Source organism: Bufo gargarizans, chromosome 6, assembly GCF_014858855.1.
Source record: "Bufo gargarizans isolate SCDJY-AF-19 chromosome 6, ASM1485885v1, whole genome shotgun sequence".
NCBI classification, from domain to species: Eukaryota; Metazoa; Chordata; class Amphibia; order Anura; family Bufonidae; genus Bufo; species Bufo gargarizans.
In genome coordinates, this window is record NC_058085.1 from 108,210,320 (window position 1) to 108,226,523 (window position 16,204).

Genomic DNA, 16,204 nt, shown 5'->3' on the forward strand with positions numbered 1-16,204 from the left:
ATATCTCGCTTTGCATGTAATGAGTCTATTTCATATGTTAGTTTCACCTTTTAAGTTGCATTACTGAAATAAATGAACTTTGAACGAGATTCAAATTTTTCTAGTTTCACCTGTATGTAACTGTCAGCCAGTACAGGCCCCAAAAATTAGGCATTTACCTGACATAAAAGCCCTTTTATGCCACTGTATGTACATAAGGCAAGGACCATTCTTTGTTCTTGGTGGTGGCGGTGGATATGTGTGGGCTTCCATGAGGAAATTCAATTACACGTGGTCATCACAGGTGTTGAATTCCTTTGAGATCCGTACCTCATTCATTTAAAAAAAATGTGAGGTAGTCCACACTGTTGTGAGCTAGGCGGGTGCACTTATCGGTCACAATCCTCCCTGCTGCGCTGAACGTCCTTTCGGACAGGACACTCAACGAGGGGCAAGCCAAGAGTTCCATGGCAAATTGTGTCAGCTCTGGCTACAGGTCAAGCCTGCACACCCAGTAGTTAAGGGGTTCCTTGCTTCTCAGAGCGTCCATATCGGCCTTTAACCCGATGTAGTCGGACACCTATCGGTCTAGGCGTTCCCTGAGGCAGGATGCGGAGGGCAACTGTCGATGGGTTGGCTGCAAGAATGATCTCATATCCGAAGTTAACTACACATCTTCAAACCGCCCTCTTTTTGCAGGCGTGGTAGGATTGGTACCCGCACCTGTTTCACTGTGGGTGGAAATTCCTCTGCCAGTGCCCGCAACAGCAGAATGCAGCATCTCTCGCAGCAAGATCTGGTAATGCTGCATTCTGACAGCCCATGTCCATGACCTTTATGCTTTTTATACGGGGGTCTCTCTTCAAACACTGGAGCATCAAGACCCCCATTTGCACTAAATTGGAAGCGGTGGAGAGCCCTGGCTCCTGCTCATCACCCAGGAGAATGTCGTCCTCGGTCTCCTCCCCCCAGCCATGGACAGCACCAGGGATCCCCGAAAAGTTTCAAGTCTGCTTTTCTTGCTCCTTCTCCTCCTCCCCCCAGCCACCATCCTTCTCTGACTCCTCTTCAGACTCCTGCTGACTTGTCTCAGATGGAGTAGCCCCCTCTGGGAATTAATTCAGCATTGTGACTTCCTCATCTTCCAGCTCCTGTTTCTCGATGGCTTGATCAATGACACGATGCAATGTACGCTCCAGAAAGAAGGCAAAGGTACGATGTCACTGATGACTCCCTGGCTCTGACTGACCAGTTTGGTGATCTCATCAAATGGCCATAGAAGTCTACATGTATTGAGCTTGAGCAGCGACTAGCGCAGTGAAAAGAAACCAAGCTCCCCAGAACCTGTCCTGCTTCAGAGCTTGTTCAGGTAGTCATTAACGGAACGTTGCTGCTGGAGCAGCCTATCAAGCATATACAAGGTGGAGTTCCAGCTCGTCGGGCTGTCACAAATCAGACATCTGACGGGCAAGTGGTGTCGCCGCTGAACTTTAGCAAGGCGAGCCATGGCCGTGTAAGATCTTCTAAAATGGCCAGAGATTTTCCTGGCCTGCCGCAAGACGTCTTGGACCCTATAGTATTTGGCAACAAATCGCTGCACGACTAAGTTCAGGACGTGTGCCATGCACGGCACGTGTGTCATTTTTCCCCCTGTTTCAGTGTGCTCAGGGGATTGGCACTGTTGTCGCACACCACTTTCAGCGGGGTTAGCCACTGATCGGCCTATGACCGCAGAGCTAAAAGCAGTGCAGGACCGGTGTGGCTCTTGGCTTCCAGGCACAATAGCTGCAGCAAAGCATGACAACGTCTCACCTGGGATGTTGAATAGTGGAAGAGGCAGTAGCAGTGGAAAAGCAGGAGTCAGCCGAGGAGGAGATGGAGAATGAAGTAGGAGGAAAAGAAGAGGCAGGCTGCATGCAATCCTTGGCGGTAACACCAAATCCACACGGGAGCCACGGGTTACATGCTTGATAGCCATCAGAAGGTTCACCCAGTTGGCAGTAAAAGTTATGTACCTTCCCTGCCCGTATTTGCTAGACCACGTTTCTGTGGTCAGATGTATCTTGGCATCGATACTGTGTGCCATAGATATATTCACTTGCCGCTGAACGTGGCCATATAGCTCTGGGATGCCCTTCTGGGAGAAATATTTCCTTCCGGGGACCTTCCATTGCGGTGTGCCAATGGCCACAAATTTTCTAAAGGCCTCTGAGTCCACCAATTTATATGGCAGTAGTTGGCAGGCTAGCAGTTCCGACAAGCCAGCGATCAGCTGTTGGGCAAGAAGATTATCCAACTTCATCATTTTCTTTTACGCTCGAACATGTGGGCCACGGAAGCCTGCCTTGTGCCAGATGAACGCGACAACAGCACGGTGGAAGGTGGAATGGAGGACAAATGGGAGGAGAGAGGTGAAGGATAAGAGGCAGGACGTGGAGCACCGGGAGTGTGGCTGGCAACACTATTATCAGCAGCTGACACGTTAAAAAAAAAAATACACTGTGGAGCCATGTGCCGGTGTCCTGGGAGCACGAGATGTGACTGTGCATGGTGGATGTCTCGCTCCAGATGCATTTGCAGTCTGCTTTTTGCCTCCTGTGGACTGCGAGTTCTGCCTGCTTCTCCTCCTTCTCCTCCCTATCTGCTGCTGTGTCTCTCGCTCTGAACTCGCCTCCTCTTCCTCTCTGCAGGGGGACTTATGCTGCATCAGTTTTATTTATTTATTCCTACATTACAGCCGTAAAGTAAGATATTATTATTATTTATTATTAAAGCGCCATTCATTCCATAGCGCTGTACATATGAGATATGTAATTCTATACCAATAAGATGGATTCCTTTAGTATTCCACTGCCAGCGTGCCAACCAATACCATCCAGTTTGCATCCCTTAGAGGCGCCAGGTCCATGGGCGTAGGAAGTGGGGGGGGGGGGGGGGGGGGGGGGACGGATTCCCCCCCAGGAAATAATGCGGGGGGGGACAGGTATGGTCAAATATCCCCCCAGCTAGGCCGGTGGCAGTGTGTGCGGAGGCGGTGGGGCAGGCACTAAGATGTGCGCTTCCATTGTGGAAGTGAAGCACTCATCTCCATAGTGATCTGTTTCTGTTTGTATCGCCGTCCTCAGGACAGCGATACATACAGAAGGCTGTGTGGAGGAGCAGGGCAGGGAGGTGTGTCCCTACCCTGTTCCTCTGATAGGCTGCCGGCACTACTAGGCCGGCAGCCTATCAGAGGCTGGCGTAGGCGGCGCAATGACGTCATCGCGCCACCTGAGCCGTACAGCGCTGGAGTCGGGACACAGGCCGGAAGAGGCCTGCATCGCATCGCTCCAAAAGAGGTAAGTATAAGTGTTAATTATTTTTTTTAACTATATACAATACTTCGTTTTTTTTTACTGGCACATAATGGGGTACGGCCCTGGTATTATATTGGCACATGATTGGGGAATTTGGGGGGGCCCTGGTATTACTGGCACATGATTGGGGGGGTCTGTTATTACTGGCCCATGATTGGGGGGTCTGTTATTACTGGCCCATGATTGGGGGGTCTGTTATTACTGGCACATGCTTGGGGGGGGCTGTTATCACTGGCTGATGAGAGGCGCCGGGGGGTGTTGAGAGGCACTGGGGGCTGCTATGAGGCATGGGGCTCTTATCTGAGGTCTGATTGGGGGTCATTCATTTTGGGGTCTGAGCTGAGGTGTGATCTGAGGTCTTATTAACATTGGGGATCTTATTGGGGCTGTTAGCTGAGGTCTGATTAACATTGGGGGTCTGATTGATGGTCTGACCTGAGGTGTAATGAAAAATATTTTTTTCTTATTGTGCCCACTTCCAGCCCGGAGCCCAGAGCACTGATCCGGAGCAGCTTGGAGAAAGAGGCCTCACAGTCTCCCACACTCCTTCTGCCCGGCCAAGCCAGCCAGCACCCCTGAGTCTTCAGAACTGTAAGTAAATTATTTATAAGGGGAGATTATTGTTTCGGCGCGGGAGGGGGGGGGGGGGGGAGGGATTTTTCACACACACACTTAAAATTTAACAATATAAACAACTCGCAGTTTACTGAATCAGAATATACCCTGGTGAGCAAAAATGCTGCCCCCCCAGATTTTTGTGGGTTCCTACACCCATGGCCAGGTCTTAATGATGACTATCCTCATCTTTTGCTGGCTTTACTTCTTCAAAATCATCCTTCAAAGTCTCCATGTCCTAGGAAAGTCAGCAAGATGCAGAGAGAGGAGGAGCTGGATGTTCCTGATGACATATTCTCATCTATATTAGATGATAGGGAAAAGGAGGAAAAGCAGAAGAAGAGCTCCCACCTGTAGGGCAGGGGTTGGAGAAGTGGGAATGCCACAGCTGATTAATATTCTGCGTTTACTTTCAAATAACCTGCAGGAGATTGGAGGCCGAAACAGCAGTAATTTGCTTATTGTGTCCCCACTAAAACCAGCCAAACCCCATACTAGCAACAGCCCCTGTTTAAAGGTGCATTAAAGGTGCCTTGCGGCCAGTAACAATGAAGACTGACTATACAGTGTGGTCTTCATTATTAAATGAAAGGCAGCATGGATGCAACCCACCCGCAACACGGCCGTTCCGTGTGACCGTACCCTAAGGCAGAGTGGCCTGGGTATACCTGATTTATAGCGATTCATTCTGAATTAATTCAGAACAAATCGAATTTCTTGGCAAACTTCGGCAAAGTTGCCAAATCGAATTTTTCAAAACTTCGCTCATCTCTAAAAATAACCATGACGTAAATTATGGGAAAGCCATAATAGCATCTAGGGTAATTTATTTGGATGTTTGATTTAATTTATTTCTGCAAATATTTATTTTACATCCAATACACATATATAAAACAGTTTGAATACAGTACCAGTTACTAGTGAAACTTTATTACTTATTCTATACTACATAATGTAGGACATCCATTCCATTTGTATTTTGTAATTCATTCATTTGAAATAGAAATAAATAATGCAATGAAAAAAGTGACATGGTCCATAGCGATATTCTTTGATGTTGATTAGTAGAAATTTTCCTGGGGCTGAAATAAAAAAATAGATAGCCTGTTAATCTCAGTACATCATCATAAGGATGATGTCACATTCAATTGGAACATTAGCAAATTTCAGAGGAACTAGTGGGCCATTTGGCTTTTTTTTTGTTACTGAGGCTGTAGGGTACATCAAAGAGACAGGCTATTGCCATCACCCCAGTGAGAATGGAAGGCACCCTGCCTGACTCTATCCAAGTACCAGAAGTGCTACAAAGGCTACATGCACACGAACGTTGTTTGTTTCCGTGTCCGTTCCGTTTTTTTGCGGATAGGATGCGGACTCATTCATTTCAAAATGCAGACAGCACACTGTGTGCTGTCCACATCAGTATGTCCGTTCCGTAGCCCCGCATAAAAATGGAACATGTCCTATTCTTGTCCGTTTTAGGCATTGTTACAATGGATCCGCAAAAAAACAGATGTCATACATATGTCATCCGTTTTTTTTGTTGCGGATCCGCAAAACACATACAGTCGTGTGCATGTAGCCAAAGCCTCTATATCTCTAGATCAGGGATGCCCAACCTGCGGCCCTCCAGCTGTTGCCAAACTACAACTCCCAGCATGCCTGGACAGCCTACAGCTATTAGGGCATGCTGGGAGTTGTAGTTTTGCAACAGCTGGAGGGCCGCAGGTTGAGCATGCCTGCTCTAGATGATCCCAGCAGCACTGATCATTTAAAGAGGTTATCTGGGAATTTGATATTGATCCTCAGGCTAGGTCAATATTAGATTGGCTGGTGTCCAATTCTCAGACATCTGACGATCAGCTGTTCGAAGAGGTCGTGGCTCAGCCTTTTCCTAGGCCAGTGCCGTCACCTACATTGGTTGCATGGCCCAGGTGCAGCTCAGCCCCATTCAAGTGAATAGGGCTTAGCTGCAATACCAAGCATAGCCGCTATACAAAGTACAGGGCTATTCTTGGTAAACTGTGAAGAGACTGCAGTCTCTTCAAACAGCTGATCGACGGGGGTGCAAGGATTCAGACCCCTGATGATCTCATATTAAAGACCTATACTAACAGGGGCGTAACGATTGCGGTCACAGAGGAGCCTATGTTAGTTAGGCTCCACCCACCTGCTTAATTTGTGACTAGTCTTAGTAGGGCAGCGCTGGGGCCTGATGCTGGAGCGCATATCATGCAGGTGAGCTGAGCTCTCTGTTGGGGCCCGACATTATGTACAGTGAAAATGCTGGGCCCCTTTACATGAAGACAGTGGGCAGTAGGGGACACTACTGGGGACATTAGTGGGGGACACTACTTGAGGACATTAGTGGGGGACACTACCTAGGGACATTAGTGGGGGACACTACTGGGGGCAGTGGGGGGCACTATTGGGTCAGTGGGGGGAACTACTGGGGGCAGTGGTAGACACTACTGGGGGGCAGTGGGGAACAATACTGGGGCAGTGGGGACACTACTGGGGGACACTACTGGGGACATTACTGGGGGAAGTGGGGGACACTACTTCAGGCAGAAGGGGACATTACTGGGGCAGTTGCGGGCACTACTTGCTGGGGCAGTGGGGGATATTACCGGGGGCAGTTAGAGACATTACCAGGGGCCTTATCTATATAGTGGACCTATGTGCATGGAGCCTGTATGGCAGCACAAGGAGCCTCTGTCACTCTTTAGTATGGATGTTATGTGTAAAACATAAGGTTGAGTGTCTCCTTCAATGCCTCCCAATAATACAAAATGCATCTAGTCTCCTAAACAAGAATGCCCTTTGCTGCACTGCATTTTAGGATTTGATTTAGTACATAATATTCTGATAAGACTACATTTCTCAATATGCAGAATTTGGAATCCATTTCTGGATGAGATTAGGATGTAATTCAGTGCTACAACATAGGAACTTTCATACAAGGGAATGTGTCATCAGAAAATTACCCATTGTTTAAATTACGTTTTTTGTGTTAAATATATATTTACAGAATTTTTGGTTGGTATATTTAATTTTCCATGTCACTCTCTATATTTAAAAAAATCTTACAATCCTGCAGTTTATGCACTGGCCAGTAAGCCTAATAATATGTGTTATTTCATGGTCTGTCCAAATCACTTTTCAGTAGTGTCATTATCATCACAGGTAGTATTAGAATGACAGATATCCCTTCTGTATATAGATAACACGTGATCCACCATATACAATAGGTAATATCACAGCTTATCTACTCCCTCCTGCCTCTGCACAGGTCACAGATCATGCCTAGAAAACTTGCCCATGGGTCAATGAGGTCCCCTCCCGTCCATTGTGTCTATGGCCCTTGGTGGCTGCCATAAAAGCATATCTCTAAATGCTACTAATAACAGCTCAGGAAAGATGGCAGCCCCCATAATAATGTTCAGGAAACAGAATATAAAAAAATCTACAATCAAAAAATAAAAAAAGATTTGAAAAAAAAAAACATGTGTCACTATCTGGTTTTAACTGGCAGACAATTTTATAGCTGACACAGTCCCTTTAAGAATAGGTTGTGTTGCCTCCTACTTAACTGTTCCTAATCTCATTAAATGCTTCTTTTTAACCCAACTTACCCACTGAGTATCCTTCTTGGAAACACCAGCACTTACTTGCGTATCTAAATGTCTATCTTCATCGAGAAATGAATCTCTGTTACTTTGAGGCTTTGAGGACAAGATGATGTATGAGGGGACCGTTCTGTCCACATGGATACCTCTTCTGCTGAAATATGCTTGTAGTGCACTTAGAAACTGCAATGGAAAGCAATAGTTGGCTTTACAAATATGTTCTTGATCATATCATGGCTTATTCTTCCTTGTCACACTTCTTTCTGCCACTCTTTTTCTTTTGATGACTGCTAGGCCCAAAGCCCTGGGTCATAGCAATGCTTTCTCCTTACCTTTTGAACACCAGAACAGTCACAGGTCTTTCTGATAGTGTTCCTAAAGCAGGAATTCCCGTAGGCTCATGACTTATGGGAAATCTAACACTGACTAAATCTACAAGGCCATATGCATGCCTCACATATTTGGACATATGTAAGCACATCCCTGCTCAAGCAACTCTATGTACAGATTTTTTCCATTTGCTTACTGATGATCTATCCCAGGCATGCCCAACCTGCGGTCCTCCAGCTGTAGCAAAACTACAATTCCCAGCATGACTATTAGGGCATGCTGGTAGTTGTAGTTTTTCAACAGCTCGAGGGCTGAAGGTTGAGCATCCCTGATCTATCCTTTGTATAGGTGATCAGCAGGGGTATATGGCCCTGCTATCGACTGTGCTACTGCCATCAAGTATGTTACTTAAATGGATTTGGTTGGTTCCTTTTCTGTGCCGTCTGGTTTGGAGATCAATTGGGAGAAGACTGTTCTCCTTCCTATAGACGAGCTGCGAGGTGACTGGGATAACCAGCTAACAGTTTCTGATTCAATAAAGTACCTGGGGATTTCAGTTTCTGCCAAACCTCAGGAATATTTACAACTTAATTTGATTCCCCTGCTGACAAAACTGAGGGCTAAAATCAAGATATGGCAAAAAATTGTATATGCAACAGCGGACAGAATCTCTTTAATAAAAATGGTAGTGCTGCCCCAGGTCCTTTATGTCCTGCGTAACTCGCCTGTATGGATCACAGATAAGTATTTTAGATTGATAGAGCGGATGCTTAACGACCTACTATGGGGGAGGAAGCGCGTGAGTTTGAAGGCGCTCTATTTCTCCATGCCCTACAACCAGGGAGGTCTTAATCTCCCCTATTTTAAGGGATACTTTATGGCCTCTCAACTTTGCTTTTTTAATGACTGGGAAAATAGCCACTTCTGCAACAGGGTGGTGAAAGACTCAGGTTTCACAGACTTTTTTTACTGTATTGGAGTCCGATTACTTACTGAACATACAGATTGGGTATACACTTTTTTGCAGAATGGCTATAAAGACCCGGCTGGTTATTAGGAGTTGGTGTGGAGTTAAGGCATCACTTATCTGCACCCCATTGTGGCATAATCCAAAGCTTTTGAATTTAAGGGATCTGAACTGTTGCCAGTACTGGAGAACTAAGAATGTTCAGTACCTACATCAGGTGGTTAGTGGTGGACAAATTTTGCCCCCGATGGAGCTAGGGCAGAGGGCAGATTTGGGCGAGGTGGCTTGGTATGCATATTTTCAATTGAGGACAGCACTCTCTAGCACTCTGAATAGTCACCTTCTTCTTATAGATACTCCTGAATTCTTACATGATTTAATTACTAAGAAAGCTGTCACGAAAATTAAAATATCACATTGTTATAGACACTTAATGAAAAAATTTTTATGGGTCTTCTTTCTCCAGGACAGAAATCTTGGTCCTCGATATTCCCAGAGGTGGGTCCTCCAGAATGGGAGGACATAGGGGAAAGCTTAAAACTTGTTTCACAGAATTTTAATCACACTGTTGTACAATTCAATATTCTGCACAAAATATATGTGACACCTATGTGGTAATATAGGAGAGGACTTAGAGCCTCCTCTGACTGCCCACACTGTGGCGACTCCGAGGCAGATCATTTACATCTGTTTTGGGACTGCCCAATGGTGGGCAGCTATTGGAGATCGGTCCAAATTACCCTGGCTCGTAAACTTAATATTGTTGTTCCTTTGTCTCCCAGGATATGTGTTCTGGGAGACCTATCGGAGGTTAACTACAAGCCCATAAAACGCCAACTATTGATTAAGGTTATGTTCTTGGCCAGGCTTCTGGTCTCTAGGCTATGGTTTTGCTCTTCCGCTCCAGATTGTAGTAACTGGTTGACCCTGGTCGAGAAAGTGAAAAGTTATGAAAGGATTTTGTATAAACAAAGAGGATCTTATTCAAAGTGGGGTAAACTCTGGGAAGATTGGGACATGGTTAATCAATCAATCTGGAACTGCCCTTTTTTATCATATATCCTTTTTATTTTTTATTTATTCATTTATTTTATTTTATTTTTATTTATTTTAATTTTTTTATTTTTTTTTATATATATATATATATATATATATATATATAAAAATTTTTTTTCTTCCCTGCAAGGTGGGGGGGGGGGGGGGTGGGCTGGGGATGATCTTATTAGTCCGGTATTTCTGTATGCATTGTAATTGGCGAAGGATGTGAAGTTACTCCAGGAACGCTGGAGGATAGCGGGACTCGCCGGCACTGAACAATGGCCAAAGTTTTTTGTTAAATCAGGGCACTGTGCGCTCTGTGGGCGGGGACCCGGGGCTCGGGACCCTGGGCGGCCCGGGGGCGGGGTGCGACCCGAAATGCGGTTCTCTCTGTTGATATGCGGTTTGACTGTAGGCAGTGATACGATACATGTTGTATGGGTGCTATTAGGGGACAGGGCCGGTCTCTGGTGGTGTTTCTGTCCACATTCCTTTTAAAATGCCGGTGATTGCCGAGTGATACTCGACCTGAGTCCCCTTGCACCTGAGATACTGGTGTGATTGTATGCGAGGTACGGTTAAGCTGGGCATTAACTTTCAATCTTAACTATCTGGGGATGAGGCACCAAAATATGCATGTGGGTTTTTTTTCTTTCTCCACTGCGGTACAAGACTGCTGGACCCCCTAGGTTGCCTCAAGAAATGTTTTCGATCAAAGATCGTTGTAAGCCCGCTATGCATGGTTAATGTGAGCACCAGGTGAATGGATCTAAGATTGTTAATCCTGTCCTTCTTCACCCATATTTGGGAGAGGACGCGTGGGGTGTGCGCTCGTTCCCTGGTGGCCGCCCGGGCCGCGGGCCCCCGATCTCTGCCCTTTATAGACACTAACATGCTAAGTTAGATGCTGTATGTGTTTGCCCGATTGGGCTGCCGATGTCGGGGGAGCCCCGCTCTCCTCTTAGCAAGTGAGATCTCCATTTGACCTGTATTATCCCCATAAGTATGAGTAATTGAATGAAATTATTATTAACTATGTTTATAAATCAGAAACTTACGGACTTCAGGATCTTATAATAGCATAAATGTTATATGGATATGTATTTTTGTATTACAAATAAAATATTTAAATAAATAAAAAAGTATGTTACTTAAAACTGTTCAAGAAGCAAATGTCACTTGAATATATGCAACAACTGGAGCACATCACAAGCCCTTTCTTAGCAATACATGAGGACCCGCTGCTGACGCAATAAGTTATTGCAGATCAATACGCAGCTTGTTGAGGCTTTTTATGATGAAAAATGGAAGGTTTCATGAATCACTTGCTTTTAAAGAAAGCCGTCTGTGTATCTCTGTGTATCTCTAATTTCACTTTGACATAACATTACATCAAAGCATGTTGTGTGTCATCCACCACAAAGAATATTGCTGTATGCCCGGAACCTCTAATGGATCAGGAAGATAAAGGATTTGAAGACCTAATCCTTCCATCTTATTGGTAACTACAAGGCTAACCCCATCTGATCCATTAAGTGGTCCAGTATAATAAGCTATTGATGTTGACTCATTAAATGTATCTTAGTCTTTTTATTAAAGAAACATCAATGAACTTTCAAAGTAAGGATCTTCCACCACTTTTGAAGACAACTTGGTGTCATAAAACGAAATTTGTCTTCAGGTGGAATATGTTTCTGTAAAAAAAGCAATATTCCTTCTGTTGGTTAGAGTGTATGGTATATGGAGATTTATTTCCAGGCTCTGCTCCATGGGGAAAAAAAAGTAGGCGAATTATCTCATGTTGGTCAAACCAGAGCTTCCTCTATAAGGAAGAGCAATGGTGTACTGGTTGACTGAATGAGTTGTCTCTGTCCCAGCTGTTCCTTTTGGAGGATTCTCTGGTTTTACTGAAATTAGCTAAGATTGTTTCCCTATGAAGCTTTGCCTGAAAATAGGTCTCCATACACCTTCTGGGTTTTTTAAATGAGAATTAGATACCCCCCTCCCGGGCTGCATCTAAAGCATCTCATTCAACCAACCAATACCCTGCTGTGCAATGGCAAATATCCAGAAACCGCTGTCTACAGATGAGCTAATTTGCATGCTCGTAGATGAGCAAAAGGCAGATGAAAGGGACTAATACTTGACCTCGGGAACAGATTACATAAAGGGTTTGGCCTTGTTTCTAGTCTCTTTCTGTATTTCTGCCCAGGAACTGGGTATCCAAAGCTGTTTTCACGAAGCCTGTTGTGTCAGTTTTAAATGTATTGGAGCACTAAAAAGAAGTTAGTTGCAAAACAGGAACATACCCTTTGATCTCAATCAGGTTTTAAATGGGAGGACTATGTTTTATTATTACAGACCAGAAGAGAACATATAACTATATGTTTCAAGGTCCAGGAGAACCAACATCAAACGGAGATGATGCAAAATTGCATGGTTAAAATGTACTCATTGCACCCTCCAGTTTACATCATACCGTAGTCTGAACTTGTGTTATACTTTGCCCCTAATACCTGAGAGCTCAAAGTAACATCATACTTTCAAAGGTTAATATGTGAAAAGCAAGCTCTGTTACATGCCAGAAAATCAAAGAAGCTTTTCTTTCAGGACGTTTTGTGTGACATTTATGTTGGAGGTCACATTGTAGCCTTATTGCAGGTCCCTAGATTCTCCTTCTGGATGATCTTTTCAGTGTATGACCTGGACTGTTTACCTTGCCCAGATCACCTTGATTAATCCTGTTGCTGACCACTGCTTTTGTGGCCTATTCACTGCAGCCTCCAGCATACTACACCTGTCTGCATCAGCATAGTTACTACCTTATAGTCCACTGCATCTCCCATAGTCTTACAACTAATAACCGTATAGACTTCACCGACTATTAGACTTTTTCTTTATGTGGCATCTCCCTCCTAGTAATACATGCTGTGTGTGCAGTTTGTGTCCAGGATGTCGCTGTCTTCACTAGCTCTCATGTATCAGCACAGCTTCATCCCTGTACTTATATTACCTTTAAAGACTATACGGGATTTCTTCTCCCTTAGGCCTCATGCACACGACAGTTGTTTTTTGCGTCCGCAAATTGTGTCTGCTAAAAAAAACGGATGCGTTTTTTTTGGAGGATCCATTTTTTGTTCACAGATCCGTAGTAATAAATGCCTATCCTTGTCCGCAAATGTGAAAAAAGTAGGACATGCACTATTTATTTTTTTTGCTGAAGGGAAACACGGACAACGGAACACAAACGGATGAACTATCATCATTTTTTGGCTGACCCATTGAAATGAATGGGTCCCCATCCTATCCGCAAAAAAAACGTAACGGAGGCCGAGAAAAACATGAGGCCTTATGCTGACAAGCAGTGATGCTGAGGAGTAGTGTTCAGCGAATCGAAGTATCCAAAGCAAAATTCGATCTGAAGTTTAGGAAAAATTAAAATCACCACAAAGCTGAATTTCCTCATGTTTTGTGGTAAAGAATCATTTTTCCTAAAATGGCGGCTAGACTTGTCTTAGAAAGAACGGAAAAAAAAAATACCTCACCCACTTGCTCATGCAGAGGCAGCCCGCTCCTCTCTTGAGTGGAAAATACACCTGAAGGACATACTCTGAGCACGATTATGTCACTGAGCACTTCCAGCATGATCATGTGATGACCAGTGATGGCCAGTTCGTAGTGTTCGCCGATGAACACATGCGATCTGTCATCTTTATTCCCAAGCCCGGCGATGCAGAGGTAAGTCCTTACCTGTGCCTGCGGCGCAAGCTGCTCTGCGCCTGATAAAGGCTGTTCTCGGAACTGCCTGCTCCCGGTGACCGCATGTGTTTCAGAGTGGCTCGCGGCGCAGGCACAGGTAAGGACTTACCACTGGTGATGACATCATAAGTGATGACTGCCTCTGCGCGAGCAAGTGGATGAGATGAGTGAATTTTTTTCTTTAAACCCAAAAGGCCATATTACCGTTTTTAAGGGCCGTTAGATGGGTGCACTTCTGTCTAAGCGACCATTAAAAATGGTCCCATTGATTGATAGGCTGAATAGGGTTTTAACATAGCGATTTGTGACGAATTTGTGACTGTGTACATTCTTCCCTATCCGCACTCTGATACAGTACAGTTGAGAGAGCATTTGACTGCAGATTGAGAGGTCTCTGGTTCAAATCTGGGTGCCCCCTTAATTTTATTTTTTCTTTGAAGAACAAGATAATTTTCTTCCTCTCCACTCTCTGATCTACCACACACATTCCCCTCTCCTGTTAAAAATAGCAGCAAGGTGAGCTGTACAACATCCCCTGACCTGACATACTTTTTATCTTTGTGATTCTGCGAGGGCAGTGTCTGAGGACTGAGTTTTATTTTTTCTTTCTACCCCTTTTTCTTTCCGTATGTTTACTTGACTGGAAGAGCCATGGGGCAGATTTTTCCTATGAGAATCACCCATGCTGTCAGCTGTAAAATGCAAACAATGCTAAATACATGGGTAACTCACATTGGTTACACCTACCTTGTTCCTGTATGAGTCTCACTGGTGGGGGTATAGCTCAGTGGTAGAGCATTCGACTGCAGATCGAGAGGTCCCTGGTTCAAATCCGGGTGCCCCCTTAATTTTTTTCTTCGAAGAACTATATACTTTTCTTCCTCTCCACTCTCTGATCTACAACACACATTCCTCTATCCTCCTTTCTCTCAGTGTTAAGAAAAAGCAGAAAGGTTGGGTTGTACAACATCCCCCAACCTGACATACTTTTTATCTTTGTGATTCTGCAAGGACAGTGTCTGTGGACTCAGTTTTATTTTTTCTTTCTACCCCTTTTTCTTTTCATATGCTTACTTGACTGGGAGAGCCATGGGGGTTAAGCCCACTTTGTTCTATGTTTTAACTGTTATGTAACAGTTATACTGAACTTGGATTGTCTTATACTTTAGCCTTGAAGTGTACTATTTCTTATGCATGTCACTTTTTAACTTTTTTGGGTTTATTGTTTTCTTATGCATATTTCATGCATGTTTTCTACCTACTTGGAATTTCATAAATAAATACTTTTTTGAAACATTTATGTACAAGCATTATGATAAACTTGTTGATGGTGGTCTACTACTTGAGCCTAAAATGCGAACATTCAGGCCTGGGCGGGATAATGACTTCTGAAGCATGCTGTCTGAAGTTGGCTAATTCCATGCTGTGCTCTCTGTCATAAAAGCAACATCATCTGTATGTCTTGGGCAGAGACTGAAAAAAAATCTGTTTTTGGCATCTCTATTAATCCTTCTAACAGGAAGGCAAATATAGGGAGGGTGCAGAATTTGCCATTACAGCTTGGCCCTGGAGCCTGAAAGTGGCAAAAAAGTGAAGAGACTAAAACTATAATTCACCTGGGGAGCCCTGCTACAGATATTATATTTTGGCCTAAGAGCTTAAATTATGCTTCTGCCTAGTAAAAGGCTCCTTTCCCACAATGTTTCCATAGTCTTGGCCACTGATTTTTCCTATGAGAATCACCCATGCTGTCAGCAGTAAAATGCAAACAATGCTAAATACACTGGTGACTCATATTGGTTACACCCAACCTGTTCTAAAGTAAATTCACAGGTGGGGGTATAGCTCAGTGGTAGAGCATTCGACTGCAGATCGAGAGGTCCCTGGTTCAAATCCGGGTGCCCCCTTAATTTTTTTTTCTTAATTAGTCTTTTATTACATTCAAATAACTTTTCAATCTAGATATCAGTAAGAATTTGAAAGAAGACAGCTACAATATTCATTTTTTACTGTGTGCATAGTTTCTTCTTTTAAATTCAGATATCTTTAGGAATCCCTTTAAAGGGAACCTGTCACCAGGATTTTGTGTATAGAGCTGAGGACATGGGTTGCTAGATCGCCGCTAGCACATCTGCAATACCCAGTCCCCATAGCTCTGTGTGCTTTTATTGTGTAAATAAACCGATTTGATACATATGCAAATTAACCTGAGATGAGTCCTGTCCCTGACTCATCTCACATACAGGACTCATCTCAGGTTAATTTGCATATGTATCAAATCGTTTTTTTGACACAATAAAAGCACACAGAGCTATGGGGACTGGGTATTGCGGATGTGCTAGCGGCGATCTAGCAACCCATGTCCTCAGCTCTATACACAAAATCCTGGTGACTGGTTCCCTTTAAACTAGTGGATTGCCTGATGTAAACACATAATCATAGGGATTACAATACAAATCAAATGAGAGAGTTGATGATGACTGCTTTATTTTAACCTACTTTCACACTCGCGTTTTGGCTTTCCGTTTGTG

General features: G+C 44.1%; 2 non-coding genes across 2 annotated transcripts; both read left to right on the forward strand.

The window, feature by feature from the left end:
* Nucleotides 1-14,446: 14,446 nt before the first annotated feature.
* TRNAC-GCA lies at nucleotides 14,447-14,518 on the forward strand. Its single transcript has one exon. It is a non-coding gene; the product is annotated as a tRNA-Cys (tRNA).
* Nucleotides 14,519-15,508: 990 nt separating this feature from the next.
* TRNAC-GCA lies at nucleotides 15,509-15,580 on the forward strand. Its single transcript has one exon. It is a non-coding gene; the product is annotated as a tRNA-Cys (tRNA).
* Nucleotides 15,581-16,204: the final 624 nt, after the last annotated feature.